Source organism: Alosa sapidissima, chromosome 20 (assembly GCF_018492685.1).
Source record: "Alosa sapidissima isolate fAloSap1 chromosome 20, fAloSap1.pri, whole genome shotgun sequence".
NCBI classification, from domain to species: domain Eukaryota; kingdom Metazoa; phylum Chordata; class Actinopteri; order Clupeiformes; family Clupeidae; genus Alosa; species Alosa sapidissima.
In genome coordinates this window covers 14,348,525-14,374,738 of record NC_055976.1, presented here as the reverse complement: position 1 = coordinate 14,374,738, position 26,214 = coordinate 14,348,525, and the positions used below count along the sequence as shown (strand labels likewise).

Here is a 26,214-nt window from a genome sequence, read left to right as displayed (position 1 = left end):
CAGCTCACCCTCACCATATCACTTTCCAGGCAAATTACACCAGTGCTAAATCAATGCCCCCCCTCCCATCTCTCCGCCCCGCCCCACCCTCCTCTACTGGCAGAGTATCACTCTGTCGCCTTAATGAGGATCGCGCAGGAGCTCTGGCGACGGGCTTGCATACCCCACGGGTCGCCGTGGACCCCCCAAGGAGGGTCGCAGTGCTGTGATCAAATCACGCCATAATAAAGGTGCCAACAGCAGCAGTGCTTGTCTGATAGGGCCCTCGGAGTGTTGGCAGGGCATTGGCAATGCTACTCCACTTGATCTGAGATGCGTCAGTTGTGTTGTATCAGCAACTCGGGGGCAGTAAGCTCATATATACCAGACACTTACACCTGCTAGAGTACTGAGGCATAATCGTGGACCCCACTTTCAGTACTTTTACACAGCCAAGCCCTCCTATGTGGCGGAAGAGTACATTAAAGTAATACTGGTAGACGGGTTGGGGTGAAGTGAGTAAACAGACGTATAATGGTGTACATGTCAGGATCAGCACTCCTTCAAAGAGCTGCAGACCTGAGTCAGACTCAAGGTAAGAAAGGAGAACAAATCCGAGCGCAAGCTTTTGTCTTTCCGACAATATAAAGCTGTCCTTCCCCACAAACAACAGCTAATAAATATATATATATATATATATATATATATATATATATATATATATATATATATATATTTTTTTTTTTTTTTTTTTTGTATAGAAGTGACAACAAGAACAAAAAATGAAAGTGCAACAAGATGGCTGACTGATAAGTCAAAAGTTCAATGTATGTGTGAGACCTTTTAATGTAAACATGCTATTAAACATGAGCTGGTGTTGTTTGTGTTGCGGTTGAGGGGAGGCTCTTTGAAGCTGAGCCTGTGTCTCTGAGGGCTGTTTTTATTCCCCGTCAGTTGATTGAGCATCAGTGGCTGCGTGAGCAGCAGGAACAGCAGGACACTGCCCTTCGACTGGTCACCTGCTCGCCTCGTCCTCCGTGCCCTGTCCCATCTCTCTTTTTCTCTCTCGCCCTCTCTCTCTGTCCTGCCCTGCCAGCATACTCTTCTCTCAGCACAGCTGTGAAACCCATCAGTGTGTGTGTGTGTGTGTGTGCGTGTGTGTGCGTGTGTGTGGGTGGGTGGGTGGGAGTGTGTGGGAGCTGATCACCCACCCACCCCCATACAAACGCACACACGCTCACACACCCTGCCTTCCTTTCCCCGAAGGAGGGGCATATCAGGTGTCTCTTCTGCCTTTCTGCAGGGACACAGCAAACTCTCTTCCTCCACAGGGGCCCAATGTTTGCCGTCTCTATGGCAACGAGACTTGCATTGACCACCCACACCCCCCTATTCCATCCCCACCTCCTGGTGCCCCACGATGGCAAGGGGGGGGTCGTGTGTGTGTGTGTGTGTGTGTGTGTGTGTGTGTGTGTTTGTCTGTTGAGGGGGTGGGCAAGGCTGCTGATTCAGATTCTTGGCACTTGAGGGTCTCAGTCATCTGTTGCCACCCTGACTAAAGCCGTCCAAAAAGGCTGTCTTCCACAAGAGAGACAGCCTACTCTCGCCGCCACCACCACCACCACCCCAGTGCCAGAACAATAACAAAAACAATGATCCACTAACAACATACACTTAATAAACCATGTAGCCTAGCCTGCAAGTTTATATTGGGGAAAAAAAGCTTTGCTTTCACCATGAATAGTGTTGTTTGACTGTGTATAAGTCAAATGAAAGTTTATTCCATTCATTATTGAAATTCACAAACTGTGAGAGTACCTCGATACATGTGTGAAGTTCCCGCTACCAACTATAGCCCACCAAACATTACACATACACAGATCACGTATGCAAATCTCATGAGACCCATGTCAGGTAGGGCAACTCATATAGCTCAAACAGCACAGCTGTCTACAAATAGTGAGCTGGCCAGCAGTGTTGTATTGTGTTGTGTTTTGTTGTGGGTCACAAAGTGATACCTTTACTGTCTATCACTAATGGGGTGTAAGAGTTGCTTATCTTGTAATACTAATTAGTAAAAACGAGTTGATAAGCAGGCTAGTTGAGTTGGTTATTAAACAGAATAGCTAATGTCGGGATGAGCAGGATCTCCTACCAATGTCCTTGGCTGGTATGACTAAATGAAATTTCATGACATACAAAACTTTCTATGAATTTACTGAAATCAATGATTTTTACAGGCCTGGAAAATGGGATTTTACAATTCCATGACTTTTCCAGGCTTTCCATAACCATGGGAACCCTGCAAGTTTAAAATATTCTGATGGTCGACAGTGGGTCAGAAGTGGTGGTTCGATATCTGGAAGCCTGTTCTCACTATCTGGGTTTTTGCTCACAATTTTGTCCTCCTCACTTTGAAAATATCCCCTGTGCCCCTGGGCCACGATGCTTGTGGTTTGAGGAGACGCTGGCTGCTCCCTAGGTGGTCGTGGACCCAGTGTTGTGTTTTTTTTTTTTTTTTGGGGGGGGGTGGTTTGATGGATGCATCTGCCTCCATCTGGTCAGCACTGTGTCCACACTAATCCCTCTTCATGCTTGGGTGCTACCTCTTGGCCGCAGAGGAGACACAGAGAGAGATCCTGGTTAAGGATCTGTGTTGTCTGGAAAAAAAAAACAGACTCTGGTTCTCTCTATCTATACTTCTGTAGGTAGAGGTGTGTGTGTGAGTGTACACACACACACACACACACACACACACACACACACACACACACACACACACACACCTACACCTACACCTGAGAGAACTGGTCGTGAGAGCACACACATGCACATTGTCTAGAATTTGCCCTTGGGGATCTATCTATCTACATGCACATGAGATAGAGAGAAGACTGAGACACTAAAAAGTGTAGACAATGCAAATTAAGTCATAAAATAAACGTATATTCTCTATCTTTTAACATGGAATAATTCGAGTAGATAGCATCCGTATTGCGTACGGGAAAGAGGATCTAATCAGTTCCTTCCATTTGAACTTTAAATGGAAACTCTCACTTTTACTGCCTCACACCTTTCTTTTGGTCACGTACGAAGCGAGGGTCCGGTAGGGGGCGACATGCACAAAAGTGTAGAGGGAAAGAGCTTTAATACCCATTTAGGGTGGTCATTGTGTGTATCATTCCACTTATAACAATGTCGTTGTCAGTATATTCCAGTATACTCATAAAATATAAAAAGAGGTGCACAAATACCGATAACATAACATCCCAAAACATTGCACATAGCCTACATATTATCAATTAAGTCACATATGACACAGGAAATGTAAATAATTATTAACAGAGACGGGCACAACGTGAACTTAAACAGAGAGCATCTAAAGAGTAGCCTACGTGTGCATCAGATCTGAAGTATCCTTGGCGAATCCAAGTCACCTAGCGGCTGATGATTGGTCGCAGGCTGATATGTAGGCTTGTCCCCTGCTCGACTGAGCATCAGATTACAGTAGCAGTCCTATGCGAGGAGTGGCGCAATCTCTGTGAGATCCCAGTTAATGCTCTCGCTCTGGGATCGCTGGGAGAGCAAGGGCAGAGGAACCAGCACATAGCCTAGCTTAAGCTGAATCGCGAGTACTTTTTTTCCCTCCTCCGCACCTCCTGCACCGGCTAATGGAAGTTGCAGACAAACCCATCAACATCTGAGACCAAACCTGTGGTCATCGCTCGCTCCCTTGGAATACACCATTTGCACCGGACACATGGTGAGACAGAGCTGACCGCGGAGAATAACTATTTTTGAAAGCTTACCCAGTTGGATTTTACCATAAGGAAGCCAGACAAGATAAGGTTGATTGTCGTCTGCGTAGAATGACCGTATCCTACATTTATTTTGCACTTTCATTAATTTTACAATGCGTAAAATGAATCTGGTGGAGTTGCGTGGATGGCTATGTCTGTCAACACTGGCGATATGCAGCGACAGGTAAAGTGAAAGGATTTATTTTAGGCGAACTGGAGACGTTGTCTTCAAAGACATTTGAGTTTGTATCAGAGACCTGCAATACCTGTTCCCGAAGTGCACGGCCTTCAGACTGACCAGCCGACACAGACAATTGACAGAACTTGGCGAAATGAATTCGTTTTGAAGCTACAGGTTCACGGGAATAAAGAAGCCTACGTCCAACCCAAGACCGTGTAGTGTACCTTCTCCACACCACAGCGAGCTACACTTCGCATACGTCAAATCTACCGTTTTTGCAGTTCAGCCAAGGACAACCTTTCCGAAAAAAGTGTGCATGTAACTGGACAAAAGATTATGTATCCGATATCGGTCGCACATGCTCCCGATTGAAAAGCCACAGAACCCACGAGCCAAAACGTTGAATTACCAAGCAGTCATCCAGCCGCTTTGAAGAACTGTACCGCGAAATGATGAGAATGGCTGGAGTCGGATGTTGGAAATATTACCTTTGGATTTTTATTGTCATATGCAGGTTCATGCTGCCATTAGCCAAATCCCTGGAAACAATCATTTGGAGCACACAAAATTCTAAGTAAGTATGGCATTATTTTCGCTGGTCAGTATCATGTCCACAAAAGTTTAAACATTCTTGCCAGTTGGCTCGTGGACTGATAACGTGTCATCTAAATGCAAAATGTGTCTAGAGCATGCCAACGGCACGCACAATAGCCATTTCACAGCGCATGTCTTATGTCTTTTGTGTTCAGTTTGACATTTTGCCGAAATAGCAATGCAAGAAAAATGCTCCTTGTATGATGCCAGAAAATGTCACCCAAAATGATGCCAAGTGTGTCAAGGTGCAGATTTGGCCTGGGAAATGTATTATCAGACGATAGATTTAGTAGTCTGTATTTGGAAATTAATGGACAAAATTGCACAAGGCCCAGTCTCAGGGTATTCACTCTGTTTAATAATACACAGGCCCACACAATCACCCATTTAACAGCTCATGCACTATTTCATTACACAGGAAATACAATGTGCAACGCGCTCTCGTAAATGGCAATGTAGGCTAATCTGTAGACTACCACTCATCTGAAGGTCAGAGGTCGGGCGCATTAATTCTCACAGAAACATGGAACTGTAATGAATTGCGTCCATTTAATAGACACATTCTCTAATCTATTTCGGCGTAGGTGGAAAATTGGCTCACAGAATTATACATCTCATCAGCTCATTTATATCAAAAGCAAGCCGGCATTTCGTTTCATTATTAATCGCGTGGCGGCCCCGGGTAAATTTATGTGACTTTCTGTTCCTATTGTCATTCTAACGACGTGCGACTTCCTTTGGCATACACTCGCCGTCATTCTCATAAATGCGACGAGGCCGGGCAGATTTGCAGGCTGGCCCAAGTCTGGAAAGAAAAAGTCTTGAGGCTGAATACAGAACAGTAGCGCGAACGGGCGCCATCCAAACATGAAAGTAATTATCAAATTATAAATGCCACATTAAGCTACTTAATTATGGTAATTGTTGTCATGTCAGTTGACATGTTTTTCCACCATGAAAATGTCTAGAGTTGTTTGCAAGTGTACACAAATCGGAACTTGAATTGCACCCAGTAGGTGAAAAATGGCTCCCTAAACTTCTGCCACACGAAATGTAAACGTTACTGTTGATTTAACTTTTCCCCTCTAATGTAATTTGGATATCTGAAGCATAAAAAATAATATTTGTCCAGGCCAGTGGAAAGTTTAGTCCTATGCTACTTTACTTTATGTGCATTTATTATGTATTTGCTTTTGTAATGTTATGACACAGCTGTATGGCAATGGACGATTTAAGTTTTGGTGCAATTGCAGAAATTCTGCTGATCTCATTTATTTACAGATATGGCTCGCTTGTCAACTTCTTGGCCCTAATCGTAGCACCCTCTGTCAAAGTAAACTCTTTCCAACCAAGCCATGCATGTTAACTCTGTTGGGCGGCCCATGCCCTGGTCTCTCCTGGTTTGAAGGGGTGTTTTATTCAAGTCATATGTTGGCATATGGCAAAATGGGGGACGGCTGCTGGCAAACTCCATCAGTAACAATGCGAATGGGTTTGTGGATACATCATTCCGAATGTTCAAGGGGGTGACTCTGGCTTCTCCGGTTCTGCTTTGGAATGTCTATAGGTTTTGGGCTTTATTAGGGCTGAATGCATTGAGCCACAGATTCTTTTCGACAGCGAGGCAGCAAAGACCCACTGTGTTTGTTTAGAGCCTTGCATCTAAATTGTCCAGACCAATCATATCAAAGTGTGGACGGTAACTAATTCAATGTGCATTGAAGACATTTAAAAAAGGAATCTATTTCTCCCTCAGAATGCTGCCTTTGAAGTTGCAATTTTTGATATAAAAATTCCACTGCCGTTCAACTGTAATTACCTTGAAATACCATATGCCTTTGGAAATCTGGAGAAAGAGAGTGGTTTAAGTTTAAAGTATTTTCTTTTTATGAATAACAAGCGTTTCACAGAGACTGCTATGGTCAGAAGTTGGCAGCTGCTGTTTTAAAAGTTAAGTCATTCTTTTTTATTTAAATGACATTAATTCCAGGTGTCTTTCTGGGTAGTTTTAAAATGTGACAGGGGTTCCTGAGAGATGTCTTTTCCACTTGCAGATTTAACCTCCTCTACAAGAGACTGCTTTTCAATGACAACATAAATCAATTAATATCCATTTCCCTTTTCGGTTATGCGCCTTTGAGCCAATAAGTGTATGTATTCCATTACGACTCAGCTTCTCATTAAAAATGGATGAAATGTATCCAGCCATGCTACGACGAGGCCTTTTCGAAATAAATCATCCAGCACAGCCGAGAACACAACTTTCAGACATGGAGCACCAAATGCGCACGAGTCCCATGAAGTCCCGTGACTTCTTTTTTTAAAACCCTCATATCTTCTAACTCTGTCAGTTGACCATCCTTCAGGTTTCTCACGTTGGTCAGTATCTACGGATAACACCGGGGGGGAAAAAGTATCCAGTGTCCAGGCTAGATTTACAGCTAGATGGAGGATGCTGTTCCCCACTTTAGGGAGCCCTACTGCAGGCTGGACATAATAAATTAATTCTGCCATCCTCTTTCCAACCAGAGAATAATAACAATACAATTTTGCACAGCACTCCCAAATAGACCATGAATTATAGTGCTGTGGATCAGTGCTATGGCCTGCTGGGCCACTCAGAGTTTGCAGTTTGTCTGTATGGATTGTTATTCACAGAGATCGCCAACCTCCATGCTATTCCCCACAGCAGAGGCTGACTCAATTAATTTGAACCCCCACACCCTTGAAACATGTACGGATAATTTAAGTGCATGGGATTTCAAAGATAGGAACTGCAGTGGGATAACAATGCACTCGCAAGGAATTAGATAGATAGATAGATAGATAGATACTTTATTGATCCCCAGGGGAAATTCAAGAAATTATTACGTCTGTGTTGCATAGTTTGCTACAGACATTTGTTTTGGTCTTATTTCATATAGCTTTTAAGAAATCAATAACCCATTACATCTTTACAGCAAAGGGTACAGTGGCCTGTTAAGTTGGACCTGTTGCTCCATCAATATAAATGGTAAATACTGGTCAGTAATGCGAGATTGATCGGTTGCCTCTTTTGATTAATTGGGTGAAGAGAAATGAAGGAATGGTGGAAGCGTGCCTCTACTAACCATCTCACTGTATTGATGCGCTCTCGTTAAATGTAGCGCAGGCAGCGAAGAAGCTCATATAGACTCTCCGAGAGCCGGAGAGTTTAACGTGTTAAACATGTGGCCAGGCCGAAAGCTTGCTCCCTTCTCCAGGACTCCAAACCACATGAACCAGTTACTGTTTATTTCTGTTGACGAGAACAGCAAGGCAAGGAAGGGAAAGAGGGAAAAAAACAGAAGACAAGCTGTGCTCAAATGGCCGGGTTGAGGCCTCCTTAAGGGACACTTGTCACATCTCCTGCATGCCTAAGGAGCGCTGAGCTCCCCACTATTTATCTAGGCTTGCTTGTAAACATCAGGCACAAACAGAAATAAAAACAGACCTGGAGTGCCTGCTTGCAGATCCCTGAGTTTGATTCCACTGTTGGAATGGCTATGGTGTTCGGAGAGAGTCAATATTTCCTCTGTAAGACATCCCATTATGCTCTGAATCTCTCACTCTCTCCCTCACAGACTCTCTATCTTTCTCTCTCTTTTTCCTCTGTTTCTGCTTCTGCCTCCACTCTCTCTGTGTGTTTTCTCTATCTCTCCATTCACCCCAAGTGAGTTTTTTTTCTTTCTCTTCTTTCCATCCTCTCTTTCTTCCCTGTCTGTTTTTGATTCTATCTTTATCTCTTCATTCTCCCTCAGTCTTTTTCTCTCTCTTAATCTCTCCGTTCTCCCCAAGTGTTTTCTCCCTTTTCTCTCTCTCTCTCTATGCCTCTCCTCCGTCGCTTTCTCTCTCTCCCTCTATCCCCCAGTTTGGGTTTGTGTGTCGGGTGTAATAAATCACGAGTTACTGAGTGGCCTGTAGTTAACATATTAAAGTCACAGGGAGACGGAGAGCCCCTGACATCACCCGTAATGTTCCCGTGATCACAAGTGACAGTGTTGCGATGAACTGGCCCTCGTCCAATGATTAAAAACCCTCTCTCGGAAAAACTGGGGCTCTGCGCACGAAGCTGGGGGTGTCACGGAACTGTTTTTGTGCCGCCCCAGTCCTTCGGCCCAGCACCCTCTCTCACCCCCTCCCTCCCTCCCTTCCACCAGGCACAGCAACCAGCATTCTCTTTCTCTTTCTCTCTCTCTCTCTCTCTCTCTCTCTCTCTCTCTCTCTCCCTCTGTCTCTCTCTCTCCCTCTCCCCCTCTGCTCCCCTCCCCTCCTCTCCCCATCTACCCGGCTCTGATCACATTTCCCAGTGATACAGATCTCATTACAAAGAGCAAGGACTTAGAGCCTTCTCATGACTACTTAGCTGGGGAATAATGCACAAGTAGAAACCCGCCATTGTGTGCAAGCCCAGGCAAACTGCTATTCCACTTATAGGAAGCAACTGGTGGCTCCGCTCTTAAAAGGAGGGCTCTGTCCAAGACCTATCTCTCCGAGACAGCTGCGCCTGTGCCAGTGACTCGATCGGCCAACCGAAGCACCTTCACGCAACGTTTAGGGTCATTAAGTCTAAGGCTGTTATTAGTTTCTCTCTATTTCTTTACACTTTCCCCAAGCTCTATTTGTGCCAAATGTAGTTTATTTTATTCACTTTCCACGAACAGATGGGCTAATGCTCGCTTGAAATCCCGTTCCGCGATTGACATTTGCAGGAGTTTGTGTTTGTCTGCAAAGCTCATTACCTGCCAATAGTGGTGTGGCAGGTTTAGTTACTACCACTTGTGGTGGTGTGGTCAGAACTCGAGACTTAATGGTTTTGAAAATAGACCTCGAGCGTTTAAATTGCGGTAAGAAGTGCTACCATGTGCAAATGCTGAATTTTAAAGTGCACTAACTGCAGTATGTCGAATTGTGCTGCAACCTTGTTAAAGCTGAACAAAGAAGTAGAAAGAAAAAAAACATTGAAAAAGACAAGAATGAGGAAAAGAGTGGTGTTGGTTGTGGGCTAAATGGATGTGTGCCCTGCTGATGGTCCTTTCCTGTTGTCTGGCCGAAGCTTGGTTGGCACGGACACAAGTTTCGCTGGATGTGGTTCCAAAACCTCGGAGACAGTGGCAGCAATTTAAATGAGGGTAACCCCGAGGACATTTAAAGAAGTTTCTCTCACTCGCAGGAAGCAGCCTTCAACACTGAATGTGCAAACGAGAGGCCTAGCCGCGAGCAGGGAGGGCGGCAACACGGAGCCGACACTGCCCATCAGCGAGCGCAGCCCTCCACACACACACACACACACACACACACACACACACACACACACACACACACACACACACACACACACACACACACACACACACACACACACATAGCCCAGAGATTACTTCCATGTGTTACAGAGAAAGAGAGGAAAGAGAGAGAGAAAGAGAGTGAGAGTGAAGGGAAAGGGGGAAAGAAAGAAAGATCCATGAGGACAGGGCATAAGAGTAAGTTTTGTGCTTTAAGCAAAGAGAGAGAGAGAGAGAGAGAGAGAGAGAGAGAGAGAGAGAGAGAGAGAGAGAGAGAGAGAGATAAAGTAGGGAAGGAAAAGAGAGAACGACTGAGTAGGAGAAAGAAAGAGACAGAGGAAGAGAGAGAGAGATAAAGTAGGGAAGGAAAAGAGAGAACGACTGAGTAGGAGAAAGAAAGAGACAGAGGAAGAGAGAGAGAGATAAAGTATAGGAGGAAAAGAGAGAGTGACTGTTTCCCTTTCCCATTCTCTACTTATAGAGTAGGGGAAAGAGACAGAGGAAGAGAAAAAGAGAGAGAGTGGGGGGGGGGGTGGCGTTATGAGATCACGGGACTGTGGCGGGTCGCGTAGAGGAATGGGGGTCCGTGGAACGGATGGATGTGACAGCCATTTCAAAACCTATTAGAACCCGGTTCTCGGGCGCAGATCTAATTGAATAGATGATACCCTTCCTGCTGGGCCGGCCCTTCTGTAAGTGTGTCACAGCACCAGATGGACTCGCACTTACAATCCTCCATATTAATTATAAAACAGTCCTAATCCATTCACGGGATAAAGAGGGAAGAAATGGAGACCATTAGACATGCTTGGAAATAGCAGCACATAATCCATGGATTTTATCACTATTAGTGGTCGTGGGCCGAAAGGGAAAAAACGACTTGTTTTTCCATTAATCTGGTTGGAGGAATTCCTCCCCTCCGGCTGGATGTACGTGTCAAATATTAGGAGCCGGAGGTTTGCATGCGGGGGAAATATTTGTGTGTCTGTTTCTCTTGTCTTGGTCTCTTGTTAGTTTTTTTTTTCATTCATTCACATTCTCGTTCTCCCTCTCTCTGTGTCTTGATTCACACTCTCTGTCTTTCTCTCTCTGTCTTTCTCTCTCTGTCTTTCTCTCTCTGTGTCCCCCTTTTTTTGTCTCTTTTCTGTCACTTTTTCCCTTTTTTTTCCCACCACATATCTGGTGCTGGTGGTGTCGGACAGCACAAAACCCAGCGCGAGCGAACCCCCCCTCCCAACACACACACACACACACACACCCCTCCACCCCCAGCTGGAGGGGTTCTCTCTCTCCTCTGCCCCCGCCGGCTCTCTCATCCCGGCCTCTCGGAGGCCCTGCTTCAGCTGGCTCAATGCAAACCTCCCAGCATGAAATGCTGCTCAGTCCATTGCGCCGGACTGAATAAAGAAGCTGGATGAAAAGTCACGCTGTTAACGGGCCCTGCCCGGATCCCAAGACGGCCGGGACTCCTCGCGCTTGCGAGCCGTGTGGCAGCTGTGACGACGGCTTCAATTGCACCACTATAGGAGAGGCCCTCCACCACCCATCCCTATGCACCCCCCCCACCCCCACCCCCACCTCAAGAAAACACTCTCACCAAAACCCAGTGCACCCCCCCCCTTCACACCAAAACTGCCCCCGCCCTCTTTTCACACTATAGAATCTAAAAACCAAATCACCCACACCCTGAAACTTCAGTCTACCATTATTCAAAAATGGTAGAGTGAGAGAAAGAAAGAAAGAAAGAGCAAAAGGAGAGGTAGAAATAGAATGCAGCCCTTCACAAACACTTCACTTTTCCAGTTCCACCTCTAGGTATTTGCATGCTTTTCCAGAACCTGGGATTGAGTGAGAGAGATGAGATATAGCATTGGCAGTTTGCTGAGAAGAGATCTATAGATCTTCAGATCTGTAGTGCAGGCCTTGCCCCCCAAGTGAACTCTTATCTGAAAATGCATTTATCTCTTTTTTTTCTTCTTTTTCTCTGTCTTCCTCTTCCTCCTACTCTTCTCTCTCTTTTAACGGTGCACCTTGAGATTTTTCTGAAACTTTTTCTTTCTGAGATGGGAATGGCATCCTCCGCCCGACTAGAGAAAAGTTGTTTTTATAGATGCACCCAACCGTTCAGACCCTCCTGTTAATAGCTGGAAAATGTAAGTCATGGAAAAAGACTTCAAATGTGGAGGGGGGTTAAGACCATCATATATGTATTGTCTTTCAATTGAATTTGTCTGTCTGTAGGCCGTGGGGGAAGGCAGCCCATAAGCCAGAGGGATTTCAGGCATCATAATTGAATTATTTTGATTGCAGTTGTGATTGATGGAGTCAAATGTTCTCAGATTTTCCTCGCTTGCTTTTGTCTGAATTCTTTTTATTTCACTCTCGCCAAGCACACACACACACACACACACACACACATGCACCCACATACACACACACACAAACACAAAAGAGGTCTGGCAATCAATCAAAAAGTATCCTCGCAATCGCAGAGGAGAAAGGAAAATAGGGTAGACCAGGAAGAAGCCATTAGAGTTAAGGTGATGATGGTCCAGAGCACCAATCCGCCCCATCTAAACCTAACAATGGTATCAAGTATTAAAACAGCTCTTGGCTTTAAGCAGCTTTAATTCTCAAAGTAAATCCCAACGCAAATCCACCTAAGTGAGAGAGAGAGTGAGCTGGACTGCTGTGGAGATGGAGGAGGGGAGGAGGGGTGGAGGGGTAGGTAGGTGGAGGGGGTGGAGGGTGGAGGGGTTGGTTGGTGGGGAGATGGGGAGGTCCTTTTGTATGATTGACTCTTTTGTCTCATTGCTGCAGTCTGCTGATTAATCCATGGTGTATGAAGATGTCACTGTCACTGTCATCTTTTTTTTTTTTGACGTGAGTGTAGTGATAGAGGTAGACATTTTTCTTTCCCAGTCCTCACACACACACACACACACACACATACACAAACCACAAGCTTTCCCCAAAACACACCAGCTCCTCCCCAGCAGGGGAGCCACGTTTCTTCTCCCTTCTCTCCACCGGCTTTGCAAAAGTAAATATTCTCTCTCTCTCTCTCTCTCTCTCTCTCTCTCTCGCTCTCTCTCTCTGCGTCTGTCTCTCTCCCTCTCTCTTTTTTTAATAACACATATAAGTCATGGAGAGGAAGCTGTTTCATCTGCTCCTCATCTGGTTCAAATTACCGTTTGTGTTTGTTTTTATGATGTGTTTGGGTATTAAAGCCTTATGTTTCAGGGAGATTTAATACCGGGAGGAAGATATAGTAAAAAAAAAGAGTGAGAGAGAGTGAGCAGGAGAGAAAGAAAAGAGGAGGAGGCTGGAGAAGCCTGAAATGCTACCATGTGCACCACCTGAAGGAAAGAGGAACTGGAGTGCATTGGGAGTGTGTGTGTGTGTGTGTGTGTGTGTGTGTGTGTGAGTGTGTGTGTGTGTGTGTGTGTGTGTGCACCGAGAGGCCTCAGAAGGAGGCAGGAGCAGCAGTCAGTGTTAGATGTGCCGCGAGGAGAAGACGCACTCCTGTATGTGCAGGCAGTCAGTCAGGCCTCCTGTGATTTGGATGCATGGGGGCTTTTGTGTGTTTCTATACTCCGGCCTTAGGAGCCACCGAGCGTGCCATCTGTTTCTCCTCAGCGCGCCTATCGCGGCTCCGGACACTGGAGTTAATGTGGAAAAGCTGCGGCGCCTGCGTCCAAGCCTGGCATCAGCGGCGCCTCCAGCGGGCGGTGCCGGCTGCCCGTCCGTCAGCCCGCCTGCCCGTCCGTCAGCCCGCCTGCCCGCTCGCTTTCCTTGCTCCGCTCGCTGGGCGGGTTTCGGGGGGGGGGCTCTCCCTCTCTCTCGCATCCCCCCCTCCCACAGCTTCCCGGCCGCCGACTGTGCCATGGTCTGGAGCGCCCGGGCCCGGCTTAATCTCCTCACAGGCAATCGGCAGTTCTGTCAGTCACCATTCACCCCCGGCCCTCGGCCCTCGCTGCCCATTGTGACTCCCCCCGCTGAATGGGCCAGAGAGAGTCACTGAAAATTAAACGCTTCTACTCCAGTCTGAAAAAGAGGCAGGGGAAGAGAGAGGGACAAAATAAAGGAGTGGGGCTAAAGGGCTGGAAAGGAGAGGAAAGAAAAGCTGTGAGAAAGAAAAGAAAGGGTTCTCTCCCTCTTTCCCTCTCTCTTTCTCTCTCTCTCTGTCTCTCTGCTGCCCATATTGTTGCACTGTGCCTCCATGGGCGTACCCTGATGTGTACCATGGGCGGCGGTGTTTGAGATTCTCTGCATGCATTTGTGCTGGTAGGTTTTTTCCCCTCCCTCATCTCTTGCTGATAAATATTGGATCACTCTGGTGTCTCATGCATTTGGAGCGTTGAAATGACAGCCCATGTGTGCCTGTGACTCATATCGTCTTATACATATTAAAGGACTAGGACACCTGCTGTTGGTTGTTGATCCATAAATTCCTTTTTAGAGAGAGAGGGAGAGAGGGAGCGAGTGGGAGAGAGAGAGAGAGAGAAAAAACATCTTTCAGACGGATCTTTGAGCTCCGGCGGGCAGGCAGCACGCCTCTCAACAAGCCATGCAATCTCTCAGGCACTGCTAAAACCTGTGACGCCTATGGAGTACACGAAAGACATTACAAGAGCCCCTGGGTTGCCAGAAAGGAAAACAGGGAGAAACACAGATGAACAGAGTGAGAGTGAGGAAGAGAGAGACAGAGAGAAAGAGGGAAAAGGGTTGGGAAAATAATTTGTTCACCTCCAGAGGTTTATAAACCCTCAGCCCTGTTCAAAGCTCTCAGCAGCTCGGTCTCTCTCTCTCTCTCTCTCTCTCTGTGTGTGTAGTGGACGCAGTGCGCGGAGCCGAGGGGGGGGGGGGTGCTTTGAAGGGCTAAATACTATGGCTTTGGTGTGCCGAGGGCTGCAGGAGGAGGGCTCTCGGGCGGGCGCGAAGGCCACTCGGCTCTGGTCAAGTGGGTAAGAATAATGCATGTCCAGATTCACATTGCTTGACATGAGCACAGCTGCTGCCCGCACAAATGGGAAGGTAGTGAGCAAGTGTGTGGAGGAGGATAGAGGGAGAGCAAGAGAGGGGAGAAGGGGAGAAAAAGAGAAGGAGAGCGAGAGGGGGAAAAAAAGAGAGATAGTGAGAGAGAAAGGAGGAGAAAGAGAGAGAGGTGGAGAGAGAGAGAAAGTGTAAGGTGTCAGCTGGGGCCTCTCTCTGGTGGAGATTAAGGTGGAGCGTGAGTTACAGATGGCTCCAATAATGATAATATAGCTTTTGTAATGGCCTTCCCCTCTTGCTTTCTGAGGCATTGCACAGCTTCTTTAGAATAACAGTAATGATAAGCAGTCACAGAGCTACTGCTGGAAAGGAGGAAAAATGTGTGTGTCTGGTATATGTGAGTCTGGTGTGTGTGTGTCTAGTGTATGTGAATCTGGTGTATGTGTGTTTGGTGTGTGTGTGTGTGTGTGTGTGTGTGTGTGTGTGTGTGTGTGTGTGTGTGTGTGTGTGTGTGTGTGTGTGTGTGTGTGTGTGTGTGTGTGTGTTGGGGGGGGGGGGGGTAGCAGACATTTTCCATGCCTGTAGGGAGTAAGGAGGGAGTCATGCTGGCCACTTGCTGTTCTCTCTGCTGTCCCCCCTTATTTTATTTCCAATTTGCCAGTGTTAACACCAGAGCTAAGGAGGTGTTTCGTCTCGCCTGATGCAAACCAATGGAAGCCTCGCCCCCCAAAAACGACTGCTGTTTTATTAGCCCAGTGACTGGGTTTGCCTTATTCCACAGAAACGATCATTTAGTTTTATTCGAAACGTAGGCCCTTCACAAGTCTGTATGCCTAGACACACTAGAGAGCATGCATTATTTCGACCTCATGAAATTTGCACTCCGACACATCCAACTCGCTTTGCAGCTTTGTTTTTATTCTGCCTTTATCATCTCTTCACGGAATAATTGGACACTTTAGGGTTTTGAACAGCAGCAGAAAGACTTTTTAGCATGCCGTGATTTTCATAAATGAGCCGCTCATTATAAACTCATTAGCCAAGAGTGTGTCACAAGAAAGCGCTAATTGCCTGATGCAGAATTTTGTGAAATTTGTGATAACTTTCTCCCAGATAACATTTCTCTCTTCTCATTTTTTTGTAGTCTTTAAGTGCCCATTAGAAATACATATTCTACATCTAGTCAAGTCTCTCTCTTTGTCTCAATAACCGAGTCAAGCAACTTTTAGGAAGAAAATGCAAAACAGCAATGTCAAACTAACTATTTTCTGCAACTGCTGAAATATCTGTCAGAAGTTATTGGAATTCTGATAGAGTTCTGAGCACTGCTCCTGTTAGACAAATCAGAGGGAAGATCAAGCGTGACAGGACATAGTAAATGCACTTGGCTTCCATAGATGCCAAATCCTAGGCATGGAGGATGTGTCAAAAACATGTGCTGAGGCTTTTTCGAGAGCGGTGCAAATGAGGAATTCCTTACTTAAGGCTGGAATCATGCCTTTTAAATCGCTTTTCTCTGACACTGTAGCCTTGCCCATGGCCTTCACAGCAAGGGGTCGGCATGGATATAGAGATGTCTCCTAGTCTGACAGGCGGCTTTTCCTCTCATTGTTCTTGTCTAATTTCCCTTCCTCTCATGCTTTTTCTCACATCTTGTGAGGGCTCGCAGAGCCCTCGAGCTAATGGATGAATTTAAACATGCGTCGCGCGGACGTCTCTTTTTATTCTTTTAAACGCCATTACTCTCGCAGTTAGGTCAAAATGAGGGATTATTTTCTTAAGTAAACTGAAGGCATACTTGAGACCATTGTGATGATTGATTGGGAAATTATATTCCGTCCACTGTACCGGTGGTCGTCTGCATGCCAGTTTTGGCTCATTTATTTCGCGAGCCCTCATTATCATACGAACATGACTGTAAAAGGAGCCAAACTACAAGAGAGTCTGACAGATGGGTTCGCGTGCAATTTATCTCTGTCTTTTCTTGCTGAGTGAAAATGGTGTTTGTCATCGGGGTTCCTAGTAATCGCTTTCATTCATTTATTATCTTGATAGTAGGCTACTCCATCGAGGCTTCGTCCACATTGTCCACCACGGGTCTCCGAGTCCCAGTCCAGGTTGAGGAAAATGTGCAGTGGTACTTGCTCAGACATGCTGCTCGCCAGGTGTTGAGCCGAATGCTTCAGGGGTTTTTCGTTGAGGTGGGTGTGTGTATGGGGGGGGGGGGGGGGGGGGGGGGGTTGGTTTATCAGCTCTCACACTCTCTCCCTTGGAAAGAAAAAAAAAGCTGGGAGACTCATTAACCTCGTATCAGCCTAATCTCAACGCTAATTCATTTTGTCCTCGGAGCTTGTGTATTAATATCCTCCATTCTCTCCTTTTGGGATGGCGGCATGGTATCCATGGCAATGATTGTGTGTCATTATTTTCCACCCAGCCAAATGATATCCCGGAGGAGAGTGCTGGCTGTTCCTTCGGCTGCCCAGACTTGTTGAGGGAGCTGATTAGAATTGCAAATTCTCCCCAGTTTTTGCTTTTATTGTGTGCACAATATTGGAGACAATCAAGCAAATCAAAGCCTCGCCATTAGAGAGATGAGGCTTCACAGTTGGCCTCTTAAGCCTTTTAAATTGCAGGCTGTACACATCATAAATGCATCATCTTTTTTTCATCCACTCTTTCTCTGCTCTCTCTCTCTGTCTCTCTCTCCCTCTCTTTTGCGCTCTCTCTCTTTCCCATACACTCTTATCCCCCCACTTGCACGGTTCATGCTTATTGTGCGTGTGCGTGTAGGTGCCACATGACCATTGAAGGAGCCCGTAGTTCAGCAGAGAAGACAGCTGGATGGCTCACTAAATTTAGAGCACCCTCAATCATCTCGAGCATTCAGTGCAGAATAATGCAGCTGAACTGTATTAAACTCACTCCATCATAATGAGTCGAGCTAGACGAGGCATAAATGCTGGCCCTGAAGAAGACAAACGGAACATGATTAAAAACGCACCCGATGACATGTTTCTGCATTTGTGGCAATAAGGAAACTTGATAGATTTATAGTGTTGTTACATTTTTTTACTGTGATATCTTCTCTGTCTTACCACTGACTGCTTATTTTGCCTTTGGCTGGAGGGCAACCCCCAGACAGACAGCGGTTTGTCAGCCTGAACGTTCTTGTAATGACAAACAAATGCGTGCTGCTGCTGCTGCTGCTGCTGCTGCCAAAAAAACAGAGATGGATTAAGAGAAACCTATCCTAAAGAAAACAATTTCATTTCCACTCCATCGTCGTCTCCTCTCATTTCTAGCTGAGCTGCTTTCCCAGCAGGCAGGAGAGACTTGTCTCGGTCTGTCCCTGGCCACCGGCGTGCATGTCTCTCCACATGGGAATTTCCCCTAAGGTTATGTGTGTTCCTAAGAGTTACTTCATTGCCAGCTTAAACACGCTTGTGGGAAGTCGGTCATGATTAGAAAGAGTTGATGAAGAGGATGAAGAGGAAGAGGAGGAGGAAAGGGTAGAAGAAGAAGAAGAAGAAGAAGAAGAGCTAGTAGCCTGTGTGAGGAGATGGATCCGTCTAATCATGTATCGGGGCTGTACGTCTACCACAACCTAATGGAGGGAGGCAAGCAGTGCTCGGAGGCCAGGGGGGGGGGATTGTGCATTCTTAGTCATGCTGTTTTAAAAATGAATGACGTTTCGGAAAGAGGGGTTGACTTGAGTGAAGAAGAGAAAAAAAGAAAAAAGATCTTTGGCCGTTTCAGAAGTCATTGAGCAACATTTACAAGTGTGTGAAATCGTCTCATTATAGGAGCAACAAAAGGGAGGCAGGATGCCCCCCTCAGTCGCTCCTTAATGTCATTTGGACCACGTGCTTTGAATAATTTCCCCCTCTAATTCCCTCTGATCATCCCACTAAAAGCACTTGCTGCTATCTGTTTGCTGAAGGCTTCAGCCTCTCGCCAAACGACTACCACCAGGCAGTGTGTGTGTGTGTGTGTGTGTGTGTGTGTGTGTGTGTGTGCGTGTGTGTACATAGACCTTGTGACAATGTGGTGTGGATTTGTTGCTGATGAGAGATAGCAACACAGGGACCATCTCGTCAGCTATTTCACGTTTGCCTGGGAAAATCATCTTGGAGCCGCTTGGAACAGATCCGACACAATGTCTGGAGATAGAGAGAAACAGCTTATGCACGGCGGTGCGCTGCTCGCTCTTTGTTTTGATTTCCTGTGCTGCTGCTCCAGAAAATGAGAACAGCAAAAAATACATACACCACCCCACAGCGCACGCACACACACACACACACACACACACACACACACACACACACACACACACACACACACACTTGATCACCCCCCACACATAAACACTCGCCACTCTGCTGTCACCTGTTGTGTGCTCCTGTTACGGCCCTCTCTGGGTGCTCTCTCTCTCTCTCTCTCTCTCTCTCTCTCTGAGATGACAACCCCCCCCCCCCTTCTCTCGGTTCTTTACAATCGGGGGAGTATAATAAATGTTGTGAGTCATTTGGCGCAGAGGGGTATGCATGATGATGAATCCTCGCGTCGGCCGCCGCGCTCTCGGCCCACTAGCTCTCCCCCAGCAGTGGCGTTCGGCGCGTCTGGCACATGAACAATAGGAGGGATCTGAACTTTGGGAGCATGCTATCTTTTACTTTGTCTGCCGAGAAGATTCAATTGAATGTGTCATAGCGGAGGTTATTCCCCTCAAAGATTTATTGCCCGACTTTGCCGTGTCCGCCTTCTTACACACACGCGCACGCACACACACACACACACACACACACACACACACACACACACACACACACACACACACACACACACACACACACTCCCCCCGCCACCTTCTTTCTTCTCGCCTTTGTTCTCAAATATTTTTGGTATGAGTCCAGTGTGTGCAGTTTACAGCGAGCAGTATTATGTTAGCACCTGTTAAGAAGGCCCCTTTGTGAAGGCTGCGTACATGGCCGTGAAAAATGGCTCCCCTTCCTTTGTGAGGGCCTGACACCCCCTCAGAGAGAGAAACCAGATAACCACAGGTGAAGAGGTGGGAGACAACAGGTGGCGGGTAGTTGGGGGGATTCAACAGACAGGAAAGAGAGAGCATCTCTGAATCATTTTTTTGTGCCCCCCCCCCCCTCCCTCCCTCCAGACTGCCAGTCTAGTTGATGGTGGTGTACTTTTTGCCTGAATAGACTCACTCGCCTGGAAGGTCTTGGGAAGTTTTTATTTATTATGTTAAGGAACATACCATGCTGTTCACAGGAAGGCAAATCCTCTTTGGTGTCTCTGTGTGTGTGTGTGTGTGGGTGTGTGTGTGGGTGTGTGTGTGTGTGTGTGTGTGTGTGTGTGTGTGTGTGTGTGTGTGTGTGTGTATGTGTGTGTGTGCACGCGCATGTGTGTGTATTTTCAGCTACATAAATAAAGTAAGGAACCGAAACAGATGAAATCGCTGCTGTCTGCAAGAGAAACTCTCCTCCTCTTCTCTTCCTCTTCATCTTCCTCTTCCTCTCTCTCTCTCTCTCTCTCTCTTTCTCTCTTCCCCTCTTCTCCACGGTGTTGAGGACTTATTAGAACGTGACAGCGCCGTCCAACTGCGAGGGCCAGGGGAGCCCAGTCAAGGACCATCATCCCCGCAGAAGGGCTCTCTGGCATCCTCTGGCCCTTCCAGCTCACTGAGTGGAGTGCTTGTTGGCCGGCTCGCGGGCAGCTTGGCCGAGGCCCCGGGGGCTGGGGCTGCCGCTCCGCAAGGGCCCTCGGGCCTGCGGCGAGGGGATCTTTACAGACCATGAAGAGTCCATCTGTGGACGGGTTTTTCTTCCATGATAGGAGGCAGCTGGCCGGGGGCTGACCACCACCGCCGCCGCCGCCACCGTCCACCACGCACCACCGACGCCTCCGCCTCCTCCTCAAGCCCCACTGCTGTGGCGGACAACTCGGCCGTGAGCGGAGGAGAGGAGCACTGATGGGAAGAAAGGGCCCTCTGTGCGTTGGTTTCACACACAAGGGCCGATTAGGGGGGGCCCCCCCACGAGTTTAAAATCAACACTATCTAAAAAAGCTGGGCTAGGGTTGCCCCTGTCCAGCTGTCCGGTTATCCAGTGATCATTTCTCAGCTCTTACAACATCAACTACCCGACTAACTGAACAATCGTACGCACTGTGTCAATCTCATGTGACAGATTTCGAGTGTCTCAGCTAGTCCTTTCCTCACGCTCTCTCTCTCTCTCTCTCTCTCTCTCTCTTTCTCTTTTTCTCTTTTTCTCTCTTTTTGTCTTTCTGGCTCTACCCTTTTTTTTTCTTCTCCTCTTCTCTCCTTCTCCTTCGTCTCTCTCTCTGCATCTGCTGAAACCGAATCTGCCATTTGTCTCAGTGCTGTGTGCGTCCCCATGTGACAGTCCAGAAGGAAATGTGAGGGCCTGTCAGTTTGTGACTGCTGAGATTAGTTACGGCGAATGTGATTCTCTCTGCATTCCTCCCTGTCTTTCTCTCTCTCTCTCTCTCTCTTTCTCTCTCCCTCCCTCCTTTCCTCTCTCCACTGATCTTGTAGATTGCAGTCTTTTTGAGCCAGACCATTTGTACTGACACGGCATGTGTAGCTGTGCTGGACTGTTCTTGTGTGGAAGTGTTTGCGGCGGGAGAAGAAATATTTTCCTCGCCGCCCGAGCTCCCCTTGTTGACGTCTTCATTTTTCACTGATAGCACGAGAAGTTGGGGAGTGCGGTTTGACGGCTGGGTTGAGGCACCAGCTTTTGTGTTCTGTATTTTTTGGGGGCTCTCGATATTTTAAGTTTCTCTTTTGGGTGGTGAGCACTTCAATGTTGGTAACCTTATATCCATGGTGGTCTGTCTGTATGTGTGTGTGTTTAAGAGAGAGAGAGAGAGAGAGAGAGAGAGATTGTGTGTGTGTGTGTGTGTGTGTGTGTGTGTGTGTGTGTGTGTGTGTGTGTGTGTGTAAGTGCCAGGCCTGAGTGTGTGTTTGGAAACCTCTCGCTCCCCACATCCTTCCATATACACATGTGTCAGTTTTTATGAGGTGGGATTGGTAATCTGCAACTTGTTTGGTCTTTTTTTCCTCCTTCGCTCTTATTTTACACTTTTAACAGCCAGATTTTCGAGGAAAAAATAAGAGGGTGTGTGGGGGGGGGGGGATTGTTGCTGCTGCTGAAAAGATCCCCCTCCTTCCTCACCCTTTATTCCACCCTCCCACACATGGTTCTTTGAGATCTGACTGCAAAAACAAGATGGAAGATCTCCCTGCCTTACAACCGCCTTACTGTAGTGCAACCCTTCCTGGTCTGGAAAGAGCAAGTTGTGCTTTCTTCACAGCACCTTAACCTACACACACACACACACACACACACACACACACACACACACACACACACACACACACACACACACACACACATATATATGCAAACACAAACACAAACACACACACATTGACAACCCTACACAGGCTATACACAGAGCCTCCCCAATCATGACTTTCTGTGAACAGGCCTTAAAACACTGCACCTTCATCCAGTCCTGTAACTCCAATTAAACATCTGAAAGATCTGTATAGACACAAACACACCCACACCCACACACACACACACACATATGCAAACACAAACACTAACACACACACATTGACAACCCTACACAGGCTATACACAGAGCCTCCCCAACCATGCCTTTCTGCGAACAAAGCTCACACAGAGCTCACAAGCCAACAGCACAGTTTAGCACAGTTGCTAGACTAGCCCTGGCAGCAAATGTAATTTGCTGCCGCTAGGGTGCGTCTAGATTTCTAGACTATTAAAACACTGCACCTACATCCAGTCCTGTAACTCTAATTAAACATCTGAAAGATCTGTGTAGATGGGAGTTTGGGCCCTCCCTAAGTCTCCAGCCCTGCTTGGGTTTCACCATGCTGTATTGATTGAGCAAAACACGAACATGCTGTTCTCATTTATGTTATTATACATACCGAGCATCGAAACGGAGCGTAACTTGGTTAAGGCATATATGAGCTCCATTTTGTCTTAGGACACACTGTTGCAGATAAGTAGCTGCCAAAGGCTGCTGATAGAAAGTCCACAATGGCAGGCTTTCAAAACAGGGGGCAACCCATAACGGTTGTGCTTGTTAAAAAAAAAAAAAAAATCTTGGATTTGGACACACTACTTTAGTGCCTGTTGGATGTAATTTTTCCCCCCAACGTATATATTTCATTTTGACATGTTTTTGTTGGTAACTTTGTAGTAATCTGGGTTTTTCCTGAACATACAATAATCGAGGAGTATTTTAATAATAATGTATTGGAATGCATTTTCAAATATAAATAGAGTGTGTTAATTACAGTGCTGAAAGAAAAGGGGAGGAATAGAATACCTGTGTGAGCCAGGCTGCCAGTTGGCTAGGTCGTTTTTTTAGCAGACAAATTAGCTTGTGGGTGGAAACCTGAGGAAAAAAAAATTAGAAACTCTAATTAATTTTAATTGATATATGGTGTGCTCTCGCCTGTTTTTCAGACGGAGGAATCAATTTAGCACAATTTGCACATATGGACTTCCTTTCTTTTTCATTTGCCTCTATAGAGAAACACATAGTACGTGGCAGTGGCTGTTCCTACGCACACAAAAAGAGGCTTTGGATATTACCTTGCCTCACTAGTAGCATGGAGCACTCGGAGGGAGATATGAATGGTGACAGTTGAAGGGGCTTGGGATTGGGGTGCTTTGGGGGGGGGGGGGTAGTTGTGCTCACCATTTGCCCCCCTCTCCCTCCTTGCCCCCTCTTCAGCACCCCACCGTTCTATTGTGAGGCTGCTCCTGAACAGGGGTATTTGGGGTCGAAACGGGGGTGCTGGTGGAGCTGGGGGTGGGGGTGTGATGCCTAATCATGTGGCCGTACTCGTTTTCTCATTCTCATGTCTGAAGGGGAGTCGTTCAAGTCGTGGGATGAGAAGACTGAGGCACTTTTCTCTCCCCCTCTTTATCTTTCTTTGTGCTTCGTCTCTCTCTCTCTCTCTCTTTCTCTCTCTTCCACTCTCTTTCTCTCACTTGCTTGTTTTCTGGGGGGAGTTTTTAGTCTGTCTGTGTGTTTTTTTCTCTCCTGTTGTTGTTGGTGAAGGTACTCCAGGGCCTTGTGAAAAGGGCAAGGAAATGCCAATGAACTCGATTTGCATCGAGAACATAAATAACTGTCCTCTTACGAGTGTTTTGTTGCCATGCCGGTTTAAAACGGGACATTATTGCTTGGCGAAAAAATGTTGCATCGGTGCACCATTGCTAGGCTCTGAATTTTTACTGTGCCTGTAAAAATGTTGGGGATGTGGGGAACCACTAGGTCTACCCTTTTGTTTTGAAGGTGAAGTTTAACAAGTTTCCCTCCTCCCCTGTCCACTCGCTTGCCTCTCCTGCAACCCCTCCTCAGTTCCATCCTCTTACTTATTACTCCAGTCATTAAAATGGCATTGGGTCTGGAAAACAACCTCGATTATATTTAACTGTGTCTGCAGTAGAACATTAGCAGGTCATTTCATCATTGATTGACCTGTTGAAATGGGAAATGTTTTTGGCATCGGCTCTATTTGAGCATCCCACTGACTACAAAATTGCCCTTACCACTGCACTCCATTGTGGGATGTTGGGGAGTGTGATTTTTTGTCTATAGTTCTCGACTAGCCCTTTGACCCGCAGGTCATTCTGCTGTGCAGATCTAGAATTTACACTCACTGCCATTAACAACAATCGTTTGAGTTCATTATGACATCATCAAATGGAATTTTCCGTTGGGAACCTTCTAATCGTATATTCTCCTCCTCAAAGGCCTGGAGGTTGTCTCTGACGACCTGACAAAGGGTGGCACACTCTACCCAACCCCGCTCGCATTTAGCCTCCTCCTCGCCTCGGACCTGGGCGGAGATTACAGTTGACAAGTGGCAGGCTGTTTAAAAAAAAAAAAATGGAGTAAACACTAATTGCTGGCCTATTTCTTTTTATGCAGTGCAGCCCACATGGCGTCTCACTGCAGCGCTTCAAGCTTTCAAGCCGAGCCAGAAACTCATTATTCTCAACACTCAACAAAAGGCCTGGGAAACAAGACCTGCAAATTCACTTAGGGAGGTTATCTGACCCAAAATAAAGAGGATTTATTGGAAAATGAATCAATGGGGCTACAAAAACGTCCACTTGAACATGAGAGGAAATGGAGACGTGGTCTTGTTTTCTTTAGCCCCCCCCCCCCCCCCCTTCCAAACAGCAGTAAATGTTTGGTATGCACATTATGTAGCTGTTTGTTACTCAGTTTTGTCCTCTCTAAATTGTCACGATTTAGGCCATCGTTTTCAAATGAGCCTGCTGTTTGAATGAGTAAGGCTTTTTATTTGAAACCGTATCAGAGCATCATCAAATAAAATGCTGTGCTTAGGATATTATGCGTCATATTAACATATCAGTTGTGAAAGAGGAAGACACACACACACAGACACACACACATACACTCACAGAAATAAGAAAGAAATCTGGGGAGAGACGGAGAGAGAGAGATTGAGGATTGAAGAAAAAGAGCCGAGGGGTATAGATGGGTGGAGGAAAGAGAGAGTGAGAGAGAGAGAGAGCGAGCGCGAGTGAGAGAGAATGGCTGGAGAGAAGTAGCAAGTAGGAGGGGTGGTCAGCTACAAAGCCTGACGTTGCCATGACGACTTGTTTATGCCTCACTGGCGCATCTTGTAAATCCAATTAGAGCAAGATTGAGGCCTTGTCTTCCTGAGCATAAATGGGCCTGCGAGTGAAAACCGCGCAAATAGCTGGAGAGGTTAGGACAAAGGACGCCTACTCTCCCCTTATCTCCCAGTGAATTAATGGCCCCCTAAGCACCAAACAATGGATGAGAACCAACGGTCCTTCATTTGAAAGCAGTTATTCTTGCCTGATGGGAGTTTCTCATATCTGCTCTCTCAGTCATAACATAATTTACTAAGCGGGTCTGCAGCAGTCAGTCAGCGGTTTTTGCTCTTTGCCATTTTAGTTTGGCATATATGTTTTTTTTATCTCCCATGAAGAAAGATGTCCCATAATGCATCTGGAGGCTTTAATCATGTAATGTTAATTTCCACTGAGGCTTCCCGAAAAGCTCAGCTTTTTAGAATTCAACTTCCAGGCTGTGTGTGAGTGTGTGTGTGTGTGTGAGAGAGGAGGGGTTGGGGGTGGTGGTGTGTGACTACAGTGATTCTGTCAGCCTGAGTAGAAAACAGCGGGGATGTTCTGTTGACACTCAGCATATAATGCTTGGGTTGTACGCACATAAAATCCTATATTTATCTGGGTCACTTTGAGAAAATCCT

The 26,214-nt window shown here is 46.5% G+C and overlaps 1 pseudogene; it reads left to right on the top strand.

Moving 5' to 3' along the window:
* The first annotated feature begins 3,494 nt into the window (after window positions 1–3,494).
* LOC121694644 overlaps window positions 3,495–26,214 on the top strand; it is a 59,130-nt pseudogene continuing 36,410 nt past the window's right edge.